Source organism: Caretta caretta, chromosome 16 (assembly GCF_965140235.1).
Source record: "Caretta caretta isolate rCarCar2 chromosome 16, rCarCar1.hap1, whole genome shotgun sequence".
Classification (NCBI taxonomy): Eukaryota; Metazoa; Chordata; order Testudines; family Cheloniidae; genus Caretta; species Caretta caretta.
In genome coordinates this window covers 717,849-731,533 of record NC_134221.1, presented here as the reverse complement: position 1 = coordinate 731,533, position 13,685 = coordinate 717,849, and positions in this window count along the sequence as shown.

Sequence of the window (13,685 nt, the reverse complement as noted above, 5' to 3'; positions counted from 1 at the left end):
CTAGGGTGCTGCTTTGAGGTAGAGTGTAACAAATACCAAGATGGAAGCGGTTGCAAGCGCATTGGAGGACAGGATTAGAATTCAAAATGGTCTTGACAAATAGGAGCAATGGTCTAAAATAAATAAGATGAAATTCAATAAGGATAAATACAAAGTACTACATTTAAGAAGGAATAACCATTTGTACAAATACAAAATGGGAAATGACTGTCTAGGAAAGAGTACTAAGGATCGGGGGTTAGAGTGAATAACAAACTAAATATGAGTCAACAATGTAATACTGTTGCAAAAAAAGCAAATATCATTCTGGGAGGTATTAGCATAGGGGTTCTCAAACTGGGGGTCGTGACCCCTCAAGGGGTGGCAAGGTTTTTACCTGGGGGGTCGTGAGCTTTCAGCCTCCACCCCCAAACCCTGCTTCACCTCCATCATTTATAATAGTGTTAAATATAAAAAAGTGTTTTTACGTATAAAGGGCAGTCACACTCAGAGGCCTGTTCTGTGAAAGGGGTCGCCAATACATAAGTTTGAGAACCACTGTATTAGCAGGAGTGTTGTAACCAAGACAAGAAGTAATTCTTCCACTCTACTCAGCACTGATAAGGCCTCAACTGGAGTATTGTGTCTAGGTTTGTGCACCACACTTCAGTAAAGATGTGGACAAATTGGAGAAAGCCCAGAGGGGAGCAACAAAAATTATTATAGGTCTGGAAAACATGAGCTATGAGGAAAGTTGTGTTTGTTTAGTCTGGAGAAGAGAAGACTGAGGAGGGACATGATAACAGTTTTCAAGTACATAAAAGGTTGTTATAAAAAGGAGGGTGATACATTATTCTCCTTATCCACTGAGGAAAGAACAGAAAGTAATGGGCTTAAATTGCAACAAGGGAACTTTAGGTTAGACATTAGGAAAAACCTTTGAACTGTAAGTGTAGTTAAGCACTGGAACAAATTGTGCAGAGTTGTGGAATCTCCGTCATTGAAGGTTTTTAATAACAGGTTAGACAAACACCTGTCAGGGATGGTCTAGATCAGTGTTTCTCAATGACCGGTCCATGGACCGGCACCGGTGCCTGAGATCTCCCTGACACAGTTTAGGAAGGCAGCAGCCGGTCCCTGGTATCAAAAAGGTTGAGAAACGCTGGTTTAGATCATACTTAGAGCTAATCTACATGAGAATCGCTACTGTGGTGCAGCTGCCCCGATGTAGCTGCATCCTTGTAGCGCTGCTCGTGCACCTCTCTGAGTGGCCGTAGTTATGGAAGGGAGAGAGCTTCTTCCACCACCATAGTGCTGTCCATACCAACGCTTAGGCTGGGGTAATGTACAGCTCTGGGGGGGTGTGTTCACATCCCTGAGTGTCTTAAGTTATAGCGAAGTAAGCACTGGTGTGTACAAGACTGGACTAGACCAGCCCTGCATTTCTGTGATTCTATCCCTGATGTCTAGGCTTTGTGGCGTCGTTCTCAGAACTCTTTTCTCAGGAGGAAGGCCTGCTGGGGTGATCTGGTAGGAAGGGAGTGCTAAAGCAGGGGTTCTCCAACTGGGGGTTGTCACCCCTCAGGAGGTCGCAAGGTTATTACGTGGGAGGGTCACGAGCTGTCAGCCTCCAACCCAAACCCCCCTTCACTTCCAGCATTTGTAATAGTATTAAATATAAAAGAAGGTGTTTTTACTGTATAAGGGCGGTGGCATTCAGAGGCTTGCTCCGTGAAAGGGATCACCAGTACAAAAGTTTGAGAACCACTGTGCTATAGTGATGGACTTAGAAAAGTCAGCGTAGCCCCATCCTCGTATACCATGACTCCTTCAAGAAAGGAGGGGGAAATGTGTGGCAGAGAATACTGGAGGAAAACGCTTACCTTGCACGAAGCTTAGATGAGGGATCACACAATTGCCATTACAACCGAGGCAGGAAAGGCACTCAGTAGGGTTGAGTGGCACTGTCTTTTGTATTATAGAATTTGGATTTGGAATACCTTTCCTCTAACATATACGTCTCTTTCATTGTTCACCATTAGATAGATTAGATCAAGGGACGTGATCATTCCCCTCTATTCGGCAATGGTGAGACCTCATCTGGAGTACTGTGTCCGGTTTTGGGCCCCACACTACAAGAAGGATGTGGAAAAATTGGAAAGAGTCCAGCAGAGGGCAACAAAAATGATTAGGGGGCTGGAGCACATGATTTATGAGGAGAGGCTGAGGGAACTGGGATTGTTTAGTCTGCAGAAGAGAAGAATGAGGGGAGGATTTGATAGCTGCTTTCAACTACCTGAAAGGGGGTTCCAAAGAGGATGGCTTTAGACTGTTCTCAATGGTAACAGATGACAGAACGAGGAGTAATGGTCTCAAGTTGCAGTGAGGGAGGTTTAGGTTGGCTATTAGGAAAAACTTTTTCACTAGGAGGTTGGTGAAGCACTGGAATGGGTTACCTAGGGAGGTAGTGGAAACTCCTTCCTTAGAGGTTTTTAAGGTCAGGTTTGACAAAGCCCTGGCTGCGATGATTTAGTTGGGGATTGGTCCTGCTTTGAGCAGAGGGTTGGACTAGATGACCTCCTGAGGTCCCTTCCAACACTGATATTCTATGATTCTGTGATTAGGCTCAGTACTAGCAAACAAGCTAATGGTCACCTGGCTCTCTCTAGGCAGTGGTAGCAGGCAAGGGTGCCCTATTTAATTGGTTGTTGGGACAATTGACTATGCCAATTCTATGACATTCGCTCATACAAGGCATAAGTGTTAGCAAAAACATCTAGACATTAAAGCCTCCATTTCAGCAAGCATGTGCCTCACTGAACTGGGACTCATGATAACTGGATTTTGTTCCTGATTGTGCTACTGGATTTCTGTGTGACTTTGGGCCAGTCATGTCACCCCCTGGGCCTCAGTTTCCCCATCTGTAAAGTGGAGATAATTCTACAGAACTCTTTTGTATAGACTGCTAAGTGGTTAAAAGATAGGAAACAAAGGGTAGGAATAAATGGTCAGTTTTCAGAATGGAGAGAGGTAAATAGTGTCCCCCAGGGATCTATACTGGGACCAGTCTTATTCAACATATTCATAAACAATCTGGAAAAAGGGGTAAACAGTGAGGTGGCAAAATTTGCAGAGGATACAAAACTACTTAAGATCGTTAAGTCCCAGGCAGACTGTGAAGAGCTACAAAAGGATCTCACAAAACTGGGTGACTGGGCAACAAAATGGCAGATGAAATTTAATGTTGATAAATGCAAAGTAATGCACATTGGAAAACATAATCCTAACTATACGTATACAATGATGGGGTCTAGATTAGCTGTTACCACTCAAGAAAGAGATCTCGGAGTCATTGTGGATAGTTCTCTGAAAACATCCACTCAAAGTGCAGCCGCAGTCAAAAAAGCGAACAGAATGTTGGGAATCATTAAGAAAGGGATAGATAATAAGACAGAAAATATCCTATTGCCTCTATATATTTCCATGGTATGCCCACATCTTGAATACTGCATGCACATGTGGTCACCCCATCTCAAAAAAGATATATTGGAATTGGAACAGTTTCAGAAAAGGGCAACAAAAATGATTAGGGGTATAGAACGGCTTCTGTATGAGGAGAGATTAATAAGACTGGGACTTTTCAGTTCGGAAAAGAGGCAACTAAGGGGGGATATGATAGAGGTCTATAATATCATGAGTGGTATAGAGAAAGTAAAAAAGGAAGTGTTATTTATTCCTTCTCGTAATACAAGAACAAGGGGCCACCAAATGAAATTAACAGGTAGCAGGTTTAAAACAAACACAAGAAAGTATTTTTTCACGCAATGCACTGTCAACTGATGGAACTCCTTGCCAGAGGGTGTTGTAAAGGCCAATACTATAATGGGGTTCAAAAGGGAGCTAGATATATTCATGGAAGATAGGTGCATCAATGGCTATTAGCCAGGATGGGCCGGAATGGTGTCCCTAGCCTGTTTGCCAGAAGCTGAGATTGCATGACAGCGTATGGATCACTTGATGATAACCTGTCTGTTCATGTCTGGCTAACCTAGTGAGGAGGGCTTTAAAGTAGGTTCACCGGGGGAAGGAGACCAAAGCCCTGAGGTAAGTGGGAAAGTGGGATACCGGGAGGAAGCACGAGCAGGAGAGCACGAGAGGGGAGGGCTCCTGCCTCATACTGAGAAAGAGGGACGATCAGCGAGTTATCTCAAGTGCCTATACACAAATGCAAGAAGCCTGGGAAACAAGCAGGGAGAACTGGAAGTCCTGGCACAGTCAAGGAATTATGATGTGATTGGAATAACAGAAACTTGGTGGGATAACTCACATGACTGGAGTACTGTCATGGATGGATATAAACTATTCAGGAAGGACAGGCAGGGCAGAAAAGGTGGGGGAGTTGCATTGTATGTAAGGGAGCAGTATGACTGCTCAGAGCTCAAGTATGAAACTGCAGAAAAACCTGAGAGTCTCTGGATTAAGTTTAGAAGTGTGAGCAACAAGGGTGATGTCGTGGTGGGAGTCTGCTATAGATCACCGAACCAGGGGGATGAGGTGGACAAGGCTTTCTTCCGGCAACTCACGGAAGTTACTAGACCGCACGCCCCGGTTCTCATGGGAGACTTCAATCACCCTGATATCTGCTGGGAGAGCAATACAGCGGTGCACAGACAATCCAGGAAGTTTTTGGAAAATGTAGGGGACAATTTCCTGGTGCAAGTGCTGGAGGAACCAACTAGGGGCAGAGCTTTTCTTGACCTGCTGCTCACAAACGGGGAAGAATTAGTAGGGAAAGCAAAAGTGGATGGGAACCTGGGAGGCAGTGACCATGAGATGGTCGAGTTCAGGATCCTGACACAGGGAAGAAAGGAGAGCAGCAGAATATGGACCCTGGACTTCAGAAAAGCAGACTTTGACTCCCTCAGGGAACTGATGGGCAGGATCCCCTGGGAACCTGGGAGGCAGGGTAGGCATAGCTCAGTGGTTTGAGTGGTTTGGCCTGCTAAACCCAGGGTTGTGAGTTCAATCCTTGAGGGGGCCATTTAGGGATCTGGGGCAAAAATTGGGGATTGGTCCTCCTTTGAGCAGAGGGTTGAACTAGATGACCTCCTGAGGTCTCTTCCAACCCTGATATTCTGTGATCATGGGATGGTCGAGTTCAGGATCCTGACACAAGAAAGGAAGGAGAGCAGCAGAATATGGACCCTGGACTTCAGAAAAGCAGACTTTGACTCCCTGCAGGAACTGATGGGCAGAATCCCCTGGGAGAATAACATGAAGGGGAAAGGAGAGCTGGCTGTATTGTAAAGAATCCTTATTGAGGTTACAGGGACAAACCATCCCGATGTGTAGAAAGAATAGTAAATATGGCAGGCAACCAGCTTGGCTTAACAGTGAAATTCTTGCTGATCTTAAACACAAAAAAGAAGCTTACAAGAAGTGGAAGGCTGGACAAACGACCAGGGAGGAGTATAAAAATATTGCTCAGGCTGCAGGAGTGAAATCAGGAAGGCCAAATCACACCTGGAGTTGCAGCTAGCAAGAGATGTTAAGAGTAACAAGAAGGGGTTTTTCAGGTATGTTAGCAACAAGAAGAAAGTCAAGGAAAGTGTGGGCCCCTTACTGAATGAGGGAGGCAACCTAGTGACAGAGGATGTGGAAAAAGCTAATGTACTCAATGCTGTTTTTGCCTCTGTTTTCATGAACAAGGTCAGCTCCCAGACTGCTGCACTGGGCAGCACAGCATGGGGAGGAGGTGACCAGCCCTCTGTGGAGAAAGAAGTGGTTCGGGACTATTTAGAAAAGTTGGACAAGCACAAATGCATGGGGCCGGAAGAGCTGCATCCGAGAGTGCTAAAGGAGTTGGTGGATGTGATTGCAGAGCCATTGGCCATTATCTTTGAAAACTCATGGCGATCGGGGGAAGTCCCAGACGACTGGAAAAAGGCTAATGTAGTGCCCATCTTTAAAAAAGGGAAGGAGGAGGATTCTGGGAACTACAGGCCAGTCAGCCTCACTTCAGTCCCTGGAAAAATCATGGAGCAGGTTCTCAAGGAATCAATTCTGAAGCACTTAGAGGAGAGGAAAGTGATCAGGAACAGTCAGCATGGATTCACCAAGGGCAAGTCATGCCTGACTAATCTAATTGCCTTCTATGATGAGATTACTGGTTTTGTGGATGAGGGGAAAGCAGTGGACGTGTTGTTCCTTGACTTCAGCAAAGCTTTTGGCACAGTCTCCCACAGTACTCTTGCCAGCAAGTTAAAGAAGTATGGGCTGGATGAATGAACTATAAGGAGGAGAGAAAGTTGGCTAGATTGTCGGGCTCAACGGGTAGTGATCAATGGCTCCATGTCTAGTTGGCAGCCGGTATTAAGCGGAGTGTCCCAAGGGTCAGTCCTGGGGCCGGTTTTGTTCAATATCTTCATTAATGATCTGGAGGATGGTGTGGATTGCACCCTCAGCAAGTTTGCAGATGACACTAAACTGGGAGGAGAGGTAGATATGCTGGAGGGTAGGGATAGGATACAGAGGGCCCTAGACAAATTAGAGGATTGGGCCAAAAGAAATCTGATGAGGTTCAACAAGGACAAGTGCAAAGTCCTGCACTTAGGACGGAAGAATCCCATGTACTGCTACAGTACTGCTATAGGGACCGAATGGCTAGACAGGAGTTCTGCAGCAAAGGACCTACGGGTTATAGTGGACGAGAAGCTGGATATGAGTCATAGAATCATAGAATCATAGAATATAAGGGTTGGAAGGGACCCCAGAAGGTCATCTAGTCCAACCCCCTGCTCGAAGCAGGACCAATTCCCAGTTAAATCATCCCAGCCAGGGCTTTGTCAAGCCTGACCTTAAAAACCTCTAAGGAAGGAGATTCTACCACCTCCCTAGGTAACGCATTCCAGTGTTTCACCACCCTCTTAGTGAAAAAGTTTTTCCTAATATCCAATCTAAACCTCCCCCACTGCAACTTGAGACCATTACTCCTCGTTCTGTCATCTGTTACCATTGAGAACAGTCTAGAGCCATCCTCTTTGGAACCCCTTTCAGGTAGTTGAAAGCAGCTATCAAATCCCCCCTCATTCTTCTCTTCTGCAGGCTAAACAATCCCAGCTCCCTCAGCCTCTCCTCATAACTCATGTGTTCCAGACCCCTAATCATTTTTGTTGCCCTTCGCTGGACTCTCTCCAATTTATCCACATCCTTCTTGAAGTGTGGGGCCCAAAACTGGACACAGTACTCCAGATGAGGCCTCACCAATGTCGAATAGAGGGGAACGATCACGTCCCTCGATCTGCTCACTATGCCCCTACTTATACATCCCAAAATGCCATTGGCCTTCTTGGCAACAAGGGCACACTGCTGACTCATATCCAGCTTCTCGTCCACTGTCACCCCTAGGTCCTTTTCCGCAGAACTGCTGCCTAGCCATTCGGTCCCTAGTCTGTAGCTGTGCATTGGGTTCTTCCGTCCTAAGTGCAGGACCCTGCACTTATCCTTATTGAACCTCATCAGATTTCTTTTGGCCCAATCCTCCAATTTGTCTAGGTCCTTCTGTATCCTATCCCTCCCCTCCAGCGTATCTACCACTCCTCCCAGTTTAGTATCATCTGCAAATTTGCTGAGAGTGCAATCCACACCATCCTCCAGATCATTTATGAAAATATTGAACAAAACCGGCCCCAGGACCGACCCTTGGGGCACTCCACTTGATACCGGCTGCCAACTAGACATGGAGCCATTGATAACTACCCGTTGAGCCCGACAATCTAGCCAGCTTTCTACCCACCTTATAGTGCATTCTTCCAGCCCATACTTCCTTAACTTGCTGACAAGAATACTGTGGGAGACCGTGTCAAAAGCTTTGCTAAAGTCAAGAAACAATATATCCACTGCTTTCCCTTCATCCACAGAACCAGTAATCTCATCATAAAAGGTGATTAGATTAGTCAGGCATGACCTTCCCTTGGTGAATCCATGCTGGCTGTTCCTGATCACTTTCCTCTCATGCAAGTGCTTCAGGATTGATTCTTTGAGGACCTGCTCCATGATTTTTCCAGGGACTGAGGTGAGGCTGACTGGCCTGTAGTTCCCAGGATCCTCCTTCTTCCCTTTTTTAAAGATTGGCACTACATTAGCCTTTTTCCAGTCATCCGGGACTTCCCCCGTTCGCCACGAGTTTTCAAAGATAATGGCCAATGGCTCTGCAATCACAGCCGCCAATTCCTTCAGCACTCTCGGATGCAACTCGTCCGGCCCCATGGACTTGTGCACGTCCAGCTTTTCTAAATAGTCCCTAACCACCTCTATCTCCACAGAGGGCTGGCCATCTCTTCCCCATTTTGTGATGCCCAGCGCAGCAGTCTGGGAGCTGACCTTGTTCGTGAAGACAGAGGCAAAAAAAGCATTGAGTACATTAGCTTTTTCCACATCCTCTGTCACTAGGTTGCCTCCCTCATTCAGTAAGGGGCCCACACTTTCCTTGGCTTTCTTCTTGTTGCCAACATACCTGAAGAAACCCTTCTTGTTACTCTTGACATCTCTGGCTAGCTGCAGCTCTAGGTGCGATTTGGCCCTCCTGATATCATTCCTACATGCCCGAGCAATATTTTTATACTCTTCCCTGGTCATATGTCCAACCTTCCACTTCTTGTAAGCCTCTTTTTTATGTTTAAGATCCGCTAGGATTTCACCATTAAGCCAAGCTGGTCGCCTGCCATATTTACTATTCTTTCGACTCATCGGGATGGTTTGTCCCTGTAACCTCAACAGGGATTCCTTGAAATACAGCCAGCTCTCCTGGACTCCTTTCCCCTTCAAGTTAGTCCCCCAGGGGATCCTGGCCATCCGTTCCCTGAGGGAGTCGAAGTCTGCTTTCCTGAAGTCCAGGGTTCGTATCCTGCTGCTTACCTTTCTTCCAGCAAAGTCAGCAGTGTGCCCTTGTTGCCAAGAAGGCTATTGGCATTTTGGGCTGTATAAGTAGGGGCATTGCCAGCAGATGGAGGGACGTGATCATTCCCCTCTATTCGACATTGGTGAGGCCTCATCTGGAGTACTGTGTCCAGTTTTGAGCCCCACACTACAAGAAGGATGTGAAAAAATTGGAAAGCGTCCAGCGGAGGGCAATAAAAACAATTAGGGGACTGGAACACATGATTTATGAGGAGAGGCTGAGGGAACTGGGATTGTTTAGTCTGCGGAAGAGAAGAATGAGGGGGGATTTGATAGCCGCTTTCAACTTCCTGAAAGGGGGTTCCAAAGAGGATGGATCTAGACTGTTCTCTGTCGTAGCAGATGACAGAACGAGGAGCAATGGTTTCAAGTTGCAGTGAGGAAGGTTTAGGTTGGATATTAGGAAAAACTTTTTCCCTAGGAGGGTGGTGAAACACTGGAATGTGTTACCTAGGGAGGTGATGGAATCCCCTTCCTTTGAGGTTTTTAAGATCAGGCTTGACAAAGCCCTGGCTGCGATGATTTAGTTGGGGATTGGTCCTGCTTTGAGCAGGGGGTGGGACTAGATGACCTTCTGAGGTCCCTTCCAACTCTGATATTCTATGATTCTATGATTCCCTTTGGGGCACCTGCCATTGGCCACTGTCAGAGGACAGGATACTGCACTTGATGGACCTTTTGTCTGACCCTGTATGGCCGTTCTTATGTTCTTGTAATCTGCTCTGAGATCTATGGATGAAAAGTGCTATAATGAGCTCGATATTGTTAGTTTTATTACTCATCTGCTTAAAATTAGCCATGGGCTTAAAGTACCTTCCTGAATTGGGGCCTATATATATATGCTGATGATATATTGCTTATATTTATGAATCTATCCACATCTTTATTACCACCCCTACAACTAATCATGAAATTTAGGTACATGCATGGTATGACAGGGTGTACCAACCCTGCACTGGGCCAAGAGGGATGGGCCAATCACTGTGGTCCCAGAGGGCCATGTCCCTTTCCCCTGCTGTGCATGCTCCAGGTAGAAGAGCCAGATAAAGGAGGCAGCCCAGCTCCGTTGGGGCTGGCTGCAGAGGAGGAAGGACCAGAGGCGGATTAAGGTATCCTGGGGACCTGGGCCAGAGCAAGTCGAGGGCCCCTCCCCACTCCTTCCACCTGCAGTCCAGCTCCTGTTCCGCCCCCCTCTGCATGTGGCCTCACCCAGGGCCCCACCCCTTCCTGCCCCTTCCCCGGGGCCCTGCCCCTGTTCCACCCAGGGCCTCCCCCATTCTGGCCTCCCCACTGCAACCCGCTCAACCCATTTGCTACTTTCTGCTTCCCCCCACCACTGCAACCCCAAGACTGGAGAGAAGCTCTGTCCCCCCGCTATGGCCTGAGGCCACAGCGGGGAGTGAGAGCTCCCCCAGCCCTGAGGCCATGGCAGGTAGCAAGATCTCCTCCAGTCCCAGGGCCACAGAGGGGGTCCCAGTGCTGGGGCTTCCCCCATACCTGCCCCCACACTTCTGCGGGGGACAAGGGTCAGGGCACTGGGGCTTCTCCTGTCCCGACTGGTGCTTCTGCCAGACAGTGGGGTCAGGGTGCTGGGGGCTTCCCTTGCCATTGGGTGGCTTATGCCAGGGTTGGTGGGGCGCTTTGGGCTTTCCCCACGCTGTTGCTGGGAAGCAGGTTTGAGGAGTGTGGGGGGGCTTCCCCCGCCACTGTGGGCTGCTGCCCAGTAGCAGGGCTGGGGTCTGGGGGCTTTGCTCGCCTGCCCGGGACTCTGGGGCTCCCAGCTGGCTGGGGCCCCTGGGCACGGGCCCTGTAGGCCCAGTGGCTAATCCGCCACTGGGAAGGATGTGTACTGCAGGCTCCTCCAGAGGTGCTGCTGACACTCCAAGCGGCAGAGCCCGTGGATCCAGACTACACTGCAGCTGACTCGCCAACTGCAGAGACTGACAGGGACGCCAGGCCACCGCCAGCCGAGGAGATGCCTGGGATGTAATGTGTGGTAGGATGTGACCTGGGGATGTAGTGGAAGCTGATGCCTAAACCCTTAGCGGGGAAGTCCCTGGCTTCATAGGGCCCTGGGTTCGAACCTGGTGGAGTGGAAGAGACCGGCTTCCCCTACCACACCCCAGGAGCCACCAGGTGTGGCTGCTGTTTGCTCTTGGTCCAGCCTGGAGGCTCCAGGACCATAGGCTTTTTGTGCTGCCCTGCCCAGGGGCTACAGACTGATTGCTGTTCTGCCCTGCCCAGAGGGCCAGAACCCCAATTGCTACTGATGGCACCAGCCAGGAGGCTTAGGTGTCATAGACTATTTATTTGCCCAGCCCCACCCCTGGGGTTACAGTTTGACCATTGTCCTGCCCTGCCCAGAGGGCCAAAACTCCAATTGTTCTTGGTGTGAGCCTGGAGGCTCAGGAACGACAAGCTATTTGTTTAGGTGGCCCCGCCAGTAGGGTTGCCAACTTTCTAATTGCACAAAACTGAACACCCTAGCCCCACCCCTTCCCCGAGGCCATGCCCCTTCTCCACCCCTTCCCCAAGGCCCCAACCCCTGCTCACTACATTTCCCCTCCCTCAGTGGCTCGCTCTCCCCAACCCTCAATCACTTTCACTGGGCTGGAGCAGGAGGTTGGGGTGCTGGAGAGGGTGAGGGCTCTAACTAGGGGTGCAGGCTCTGGGGTGCGGCCAGAAATGAGGGCTTCAGGATGTGATGGTGCCCCCCATAAGGCTTTATGGAAATATGCTTATGAATGTATATATGACATAACTGGAATATGTTTTATGCTACATATGCCATGTAACATATCTCTGTAAAGGTTATGATCTACTGAATCTATTAATTGTATTTGTATGCATGTATCATTTTTTGTATTCAAAGTTATGAATATTGGCTGCATACTTGTTTGATTCTAAGTAAGTTTTAGCGAAGCAGTTGGTCAGCTTCCTGAGAAAAGACTATTCTCAGTAAGTGCTCAATCAAGAAGCCCTTAAGCCAACAATGAGCTTGGAGACACCAATCCACATCTCGGCTTTCCCAGGAATTTGGCTTGTCTGGTAAGGAACTCACTCATGAATGGACATGTGACTTGCCCAGGTGACTCCAAAACTCCATTTTGTAGCTGGACTTTGCATAGTAGAGAGGAGGGGGTCTCCACCCACAAGAGAAAGTCTATTTAAACCCCTGGGAGAGCCCTCCATTTGGTCTTCAGCTGGCTAAAGAGATAGCCTCTACACTCCCAAGGATACCTGAAAGATACTGGAACAAAGGACAGTAATTACAGGGGTGTGAGTGATAGCTGGACCCAGACTAGAAGGAGCCTAGTCTGTAAAAGAAAGCTTACTGGAACTGGTGAGGTTTTATCTGTATTCAGTTTGATTAGACATAGACTTGTGTGTTCTATTTTATTTTGCTTGGTAATTCACTTCGTTCTGTCTGTCACTACTTGGAACCTCTTAATTCCTACTTTCTGTATTTAATAAAGTCACTTTTTACTTATTAATTAACCCAGAGTATGTATTAATACCTGGGGGGGGGGGCAAACAGCTGTGCATATCTCTCTATCAGTGTTATAGAGGGTGAACAATTTATGAGTTTACTCTGTGTAAGCTTTATACAGGGTAAAAAGGATTTATTTAGGGTTTGGACAGGCATCTGAGTGTCAAGGACAGGAACACTTCTTAAGTTGCTTTCAATCAAGCCTGCAGCTTTGAGACATGCGGAGCAGACCCTGCGTTTGTGTTGGAGCAGACTGGCGTGTCTGGCTCAGCAAGACAAGGTGATGGAGCCCTAAGCTGGCAGGGAAGGTAGGGGCAGAAGTAGTCTTGGCACATCAGGTGGCAGCTCCCAGGGGGTTTCTGTGATCCAACCCGTCACACAGGGTGCGGGAGGTGGCTCCAGGCTGGGGCAGGGGGTTATGGCGTGGGAGTGGGTACAGGCTCTGGGTTGGGGGTGTGGGCTCTGGGGTGGGGCTGGGGATGAGGGGTTTGGAGTGTGGGAGGGAGCTCCAGGCTGGGGGGTGGGGCTGAGGGATTCAGAGTTTGGGAGGGGGCTGTGGGTTGAGGCAGGGGGTGCTGGCTCTGGGGTCGGGCTGGGGTTGAGAGGTTTGGGGTCCAGGAGGGAAATCCAGGTTTGGGGGGAGCTCAGGGCTGAGGTTGGGGGTTGGGGCTCGCGGATGGGGCGCGGGCTTATCTCGGGAGGCTCACTGTCAGCAGCGCAGCAGAGCCAAGGCAGGCTCCCTGCCTGTCCTGGCTCTGCACTGTGCCACGGAAGCTGCCAGCATGTCCAGGTCCTAGGTGGGGGTGCCAGCATGTCCAGGTCCTAGGCTGCTCTTGCCCACAGGCACTGCCTCCCCCCAGCTCTCATTGGCCGCAGTTTCTAGTGCTCTGGGTAGGGGCAGCGCGTGGAGCCCCGTGGCTCCCCCACCCAGAAGCCGGACCTGCTGGCCACTTCCAGGGTGCAGCACAGTGCCAGGACAGATAGGAAGTCTGCCTTAGCCTTGCAGCACTGTTGAACGGACTTTTAAAGGCCTGGTTGGTGGTACTGACCGGAGCTGCCAGGGTTCATTTTCGACCAGGCATTCCAGTAGAAAACCAGAAACCTGGCAACTCCACCTGCCAGGGGTCCGGAGCCCACCTTGCTGCAATTACCTGATCTAACAGGTGTTAGGGGGCTTATTCCTTCACCCACTTACTTCCCTGGTCCTTCTCGCATGAACAGAGAGCAACGATACCTGAAGTCCAAAGGTGCAAACAAT